Here is a 6,569-nt window from a genome sequence, read left to right as displayed (position 1 = left end):
GTTTCTGCACATACGTAGAGCTGGTTTAAAATTCAGGGGCGATAGTGTAGTCTCTAATCCTCACAACAGAGTAAAAGCTCCACAGATTGCGCTGTCTACCTGGTGGTCAGTGGCAGCAACAGTGGCTGCTGCTTCTGGAAATTAAACGGAGTCTTACAGCAAGCAGGATCTTAGGATTGCTTCAGGCGTTTGCGTGGGGGTCCCAGAAAAGGGCACTGTGCTGAAGCCAGAGAGCGGTATGCCTCAGCCACCAACTGGGGATGTGACATCACCATTGATTTCCACCCAGAGGTCTCCAAGACATCCGAAGCATGATAGTTGATGAAATCCACTGTCTGAGTTTTCAACTGATCTGCGCTGTGAAGGTCAGCCAGGATGAGAATTTCTGCAGCATTCTCCACGGACAGGTTACTGCAGAGGGCATCCTCACACATGACCTTTAAACGCTCCAGGGCATACTTGTCAGCAGCTGCCAACAAATCATCAGCCATTTTGTCGAGGTTTGGAGCCTTCCCCGTGTATATGAAGCACATCATTTCCTTAAAAACTTCAGGCTCCACATCATTGATTTCCACTCGATTCTTTTTGCTCTCTTCCATTTCATGTTCAAACATGGCACTAAAAACCGGAGAACGAGCTGCTAAGATAGCTTTGTGAGCCTGGAATTCCCGGCCAGCAACGCACAAGCAGCAGTCTGTGAACCGGGAATTCTCCCACAGTCCTCCTAACTCATCTGCCAACCGGCACTCAGGAACCTTTACCATGTTCACGGTATTCTGGCCAGAAATGTTGACAGAATCTTGCACAACACTCACCTAGCAGAAGAGGGTAAGCTTGTCACCAGGGAGAAGCCCGTTGGCCTCATCCAAAAGAAAATCTCTACGGATGAATTTCTTGAATCCCCAGTCTTTGCCTTGCACAAACCTATATGCCCGTTGACTCTCCATAGCTTTGGTTTCTTCTCCCTTGGCATTCAGGATGGAGAATTTGAATTTTGCCCGAACTTCACTCTTTGGACAGCTGACCAGTAACAGGTAAAGTGACAGGTAATCTTTGCTTTCTTCATCTAGCCCTTTGGGGTTTACTCACAAACACCATTTCAGTTTATCATTGGCTTCTGATGAAAAGGCAGAACTTTTAATTACTTCACCCATTTCTTCCTGGCAAAAGCTAAAGTTATTGATGGTCCACATGTAGGAGAATTTCACTACCTTGATCTGTGTGTAGCACCAACTCTCAGCTACGGGGCCACTTGACATTTCTGCCGGAGGTGGAGGACTTGGAACCCTTGACATCGCCAGTTTGAAGGTTAAACGAGATTTCCAAAGTCAGGGAGCAAAGATTTCTGTTCCTTCTTCACCCTGAGAGCGGCGGTGACAGCTGCTGGTCCCCATCCCCCTGCGCTCACCTCATACTGTCCGCAACATCTGGGACCTCAATATTAAGATTTTTAAAATGTTATTTGGATACAAGGTCTTGCTCTGTCACCCATGCTGGAGTGCAGTGGCATGATCCTAGCCTGCTGGAATCTCAAACTCTTGGGCTCAAGCGATCCTCCTGCCTCAGCCTCTGAAGTAGCCAGGACTACAGGCATGTGCCACTATGCCTGGCTAATGCCTTTTTGTAGAGATTGGGTCTCACTATGTTGCCCAGGCTTGGCATGAGCCCTTAAGGCTTGGTAATCGGAGGTGCTGAAGGAACATTGCAGGAGAAGGGCTTCTTTCTCTTCCTCATTCTGATACGCTTTTTATTTTTTGAAAATTCTGGTTGCTGTGTGTGAGGTAGCCTGTAGAATATGACACCCAGAAGGTGGCTTTCCAGTGAATTTCAGCAACACCTCATCAGGCAGCTTCTCAGTAGTACATCATTGGACTGGGCACTTCAGCAGGTGATTTTGTTTGCCATCCCTAGATTAAACACATCACTAACTTTCCTGCCATCCAGGGAGCCATAGCCACACCCCCTCCAATCAAATCTGAATCTCAGCCCTGGGAATAGAGGTAACTTATTTTATATTTATTTATTCCTTAGTTGCTCTGCTTCAGTCCTAGAAATAGTGGCTGCTCTATCCGTAATTTAAATATGGCTTGGAATTATTTTTATTTCTTAGTAGTTAATAATTATTTTAATTACATTTTCCTATTCAAATTTTTGATGAGTTTTCTACTTCCTGACTGGGCTCTAGAATACAGCAATAAAATATGTTCCAAATGAATAGAAAATCTGGGGCAGAGCAAGATGGCAGAATAAAAGCCTACACCACTTGTCCTGTCCCCAACTCCCTACCGCTGGAATGCCAAATTTTCACAGCCTTGTACACAGAAAAGCACTGCCACAAGAACCAAAAATCAAGTGAGCAATTACAGTTCCCAGTTTTAGTCTTGAATTGCTGACACCCCCCCGCCCCCAAGCCCTTAAGCAGTGACCATGTGGTACAGAGAGTCTGTGTGCTTGGTAAAGGGAGCGTGTGGTGACTGAAGGATTGACATTGAACTCAGTGCTGCACTGTCATAGCGGAGAGCAAAGCCATGCTGGGCTCAGCCAGCACCTGTGCAAAGAGGGAGCACTTGAATCAGACCTAGTCAGAAGGGAATCACCCATCCCAGTGGTTGGAACTCGAGTTTCTTGGCAAGCATCACCGCTGCAGGCCAAAGTGCTGCAGGGTCCTAGTAAAGACAGTTTAGGACACAAGGACTGCAATTCCTAGACAACTCCTAGTGCTGGGCTGGGCTCAGAGGGTGACATTTTACTTAGGGAGACATCAGGCAGCGTTGCTACAGGAGTGGTTGGCTATGCCTCCCACAACCACAGGCTACACAGCTCACAGCAATGAAAGTAACTCCTTCCTTCTGTCTAAGGAGAGGAGTAAAGAGGACTTTGTCTTGCATCTTGGATTCTAGGATAGGATAGGGCACTGGGCAGAGTGGTGAGGTCCCCATTTCAGGCCCCAGCTGCTGGATGACATTTCTAGAAACACCCTGGGCCAAAAGAGAACCCGCTACCTTGAAGGGAATGACCCAGACCTGACAGGAGGACTCATCACTTACTTACTAAAGAGCCCTTGGGCCCTAAATAAGCAGCAGTGATATCCAGGGAATACTCCATGGGTTCTGGGCTCTGAGACATGCTGACTACAGGTATGACTTAGCACATTCCCAGAGGTGGTGGCTATGGTGAAAACTCCTTTTGTTTGAGAAAAGCAGAGGGAAAAGCAAAAGAGATTTTGTCTTGCACCTTAGGTACCAGCTTGTCCACAGTGGGATAGAGCAATAAGCAGGAATTTGGGGTCTTGAGTCCAGGCCTAGGCTCTTGGACAGCATTTCTGGACCTACCCTGGTTGAGGGGAGTGCACTTCCTTGAAGGGTGTGTCCCAGGCCTGGCAGCATTCACCACAAGCTGATGGAAGAGCCCTTGGGCTTTAAGTGAACATCAGTGGTAGACTGGCAGAATTCCCCCATGGGGTGAGGGCAGCAGTGGGCACAGAAAGAGACCTGTCTGCCTGTGGAAAGGGAAGAGAAGAGTAGGAAAAACTTAGTATTGTGGTTTAAGTGCCAGCTTAGCCACAGTAGAATAAAACATCAAGCAAATTTCTAATTTTGTGACTCGAATTCTGGATCCCAGATAACATCTCTGGACCTGCCTCAGGCCTGGAGGAAGTCACCACCCTGAAGGGAAGGATGCAAACCTGGCTGCCTTTGCCACCTGCTAATCATAGAGTACTAGGGCCTTCGGTGAGCATAGGAGGTAGCCAGATAGTGGTTACAGCAGGCTTTGGGCAAGACCCAATGCTGTGATGGCTTTAAGTCAGCCCCAGTACAGTCCCAGTGCTAGTGGCCACAGAGTTACTTACATCACCACACCTCCAGTTCCAGTCAGCTCAGCATAGAGAGAAGGCTCTGTTTGTTTGGGAGAAAGAAAGGGAAAAGAACAAGAGTTTCTGCATGGTAATCCGGAGAATTATTTCCTATCTTATCCAAATCCCTAAGATGGTACTTCTTTGAGTCTGCAAAAACTACAGTGATATTGGGCTTGTGGCCCAAGGGTCTTTCAAATACCTGGAAAGTCTGGAAAGTGCCAAGAAGGATGGGCACAAACAGGCCCAGACTGAAGACTACAGTAAATACCAGTTCTCCAATGCCCAGATGCTGATGAACATCTACAACAATAATAACAATGCAAAAAACAGGACCTCACCAAACTAAGGAACCAGGGACCAATCCTGGAGCAACAGAGTCATGTGACCTTTTAGAGAATTCAGAATAGCTGAGGAAACTTAAATTTAAGAAAACACTGAGAAACAATTCAGAATTCTATCACATAAATTTAACATAAAGATTGAAATAACTACAAAGAATCAAGCAGAAATTCTAGTAATAACAGAGAACTTCCCAAACCTAGAGGCAGATATCAACATTCAACCACAGGAAGGTTATAGAACACTAAGAAGATTTAACCCAAAAAAGACTACCTCAAGGCATCTAATAATTCAACTCCCAAAGGTCAAAGATAAAGGATCCCAAAAGCAGCAAGGGAAAAGAAACAAATAACATGCAATGGAGCTCCAATACATCCGGCAGCAGACTTTTCAGTGAAAACTTTATAGGCCAGGAGAGAGTGACATGACATAATTAAGGTGCCACAGGGGAAGAAATAAAACTTTTACCCCACAATACTATATCTGGTGAATATATACTTCAAGCATAAAGGGGAAATAAAGATCTTCCCAGACAAACAAAAGCTGAGGTATTTCATCAACACCAGACCTGTCATATAAGAAATGCTAAAGGGAGTTCTTCAATCTGAAAGAAAAGGATGTTAATGAGCAAGAAGGAAGTCACCTGAAGGTACAAAAGTCACTGGTAATAGTAAGCACACAGAAGAACATAGAATGTTATAACACTGTAATTGTGGTAGGCACACTATCTTAAGTATAAAGACTAAATGAACCAATCATAAGAAATATATTACAATAACTTTTCAAGACATAGGCAGTATAATAAAACATAAAGAGAAAACAAAAAGCTAAGCAGTGGAATGAAGTTAAAGTACAGAGTTTTATTAGTTTTCTTTTTGCATGTTTGTCTGTTTATGCACTTAGTGTTAAGTTGTCATCAGATCAAAATAATCAGTTATCAAAACTATAAAAACCCTGGAAGATAATCTAGGCAAACCATTCAGGACATAGGCCTGGGCAAAGATTTTATGACAAAGATGCCAAAAGCAATTGCAACAAAAGCAGAAATGACAAATGGGATCTAATTAAAGAGATTCTGCACAGCAAAAGATACTATCATCAGAGTGAAAAGACAACCTGCAGGATGGGAGAAAGTTTTTGCAATCTGTCCATCTGACAGAGGTCTAATATCCTGCAACTGCAAGAAACTTAAACAAATTTACAAGACAAAAAAAACATTAAAAAGTGGGCAAAGGACATGAGTAGACACTTCTGGAAAGAAGACATACATACAGCCAATAAACATGAAAAAAACAACATCATTGATCATTAGATAAATGCAAATCGAAACCGTAGTAAGAAACCATCTCACATAACAATGGCTATTATTAAAAAGTCAAAACACAACAGATGCTGGTGAGGTTGTGGAGAAAAAGGAAGATTTTTATGCTGTTGTGGGGAGTGTAAATTAGTTCAACCACTGAGGAAGACAGTGTGGCAATTCCTCAAAGACCTAGAGGCAGAAATACCATTTGACCCAGCAATTCCATTACTTGGTATATACCTGAAGGAATAGAAATCCTTCTCTTATAAAGACACATAGACACATATGTTCATCGGAGCACTATTCATATTAGCAAACACATGGAATCAACCTAAATGCCCATCAATGATAGACTAGATAAATAAAATGTGGTACATATATACCATGGAATACTGTGTAACCATAAAAAGGAATGAGATCATGTCCTTCACAGTGACATGGATGGAGCTGGAGGCCATTTTACTTAGCATACTAACTCAAGAACAGAAAACCGAATACTGCATGTTCTCACTTATAAATGAGAGTTGAATGATGAGAACACATGAATACATGGTGGAGGTGGGGGTGACACACACTAGGGCCTGTCTGAGGGTTGGTGTGGAGAGGAGGGAGAGCATTAGGAAGAATAGCTAATGGATGCTGGGATTAATACCTAGGTGATGGGTCCATCTGTACAGCAAACCACAATGGTACACATTTACCTGTGTAACAAACCTGCACATCCTGCACATGTACCCCTGAACATAAAATTTTAAAAATTGTCTATATTTGTATTCAATATTATCAAAAAATTTATTTGAGGTTATAAGCTAGTATGGCTTATAAGCTAGTATTTGTAAACCTCATGGTAACCTCAAATTAAAAATCATACAGTGCATACACGAAAACAAAAAGCAATAAATTAAAACATACTACCAGAGAAAATTACCTTCATTAAAAGGAAGACAGGAAGGAAGGTAAGAAAGAAGATAAGATCACAAACAACCAGAAAACAAATAACAAAATGGCAAGAGTAAGTCTCTAGCTATCAATAATAACACTGAATGTAAATGAACTAAACCTTCCAATCAA

General features: G+C 43.0%; 1 pseudogene across 1 annotated transcript; it reads right to left on the bottom strand.

Annotated features, from left to right (window-relative positions):
* Positions 1-21: 21 nt before the first annotated feature.
* Positions 22-1,428, bottom strand: LOC108539710 (speckle-type POZ protein pseudogene; annotated as a pseudogene). Its single transcript, XR_001888466.1, has one exon. The product of XR_001888466.1 is annotated as a speckle-type POZ protein pseudogene (transcript).
* Positions 1,429-6,569: the final 5,141 nt, after the last annotated feature.

Source organism: Rhinopithecus bieti, unplaced genomic scaffold (assembly GCF_001698545.2).
Source record: "Rhinopithecus bieti isolate Rb0 unplaced genomic scaffold, ASM169854v2 scaffold_18434, whole genome shotgun sequence".
NCBI classification, from domain to species: Eukaryota; Metazoa; Chordata; class Mammalia; order Primates; family Cercopithecidae; genus Rhinopithecus; species Rhinopithecus bieti.
Note: the sequence above shows the minus strand (reverse complement) of the source record. Positions and strands in the feature narration are given on the sequence as shown.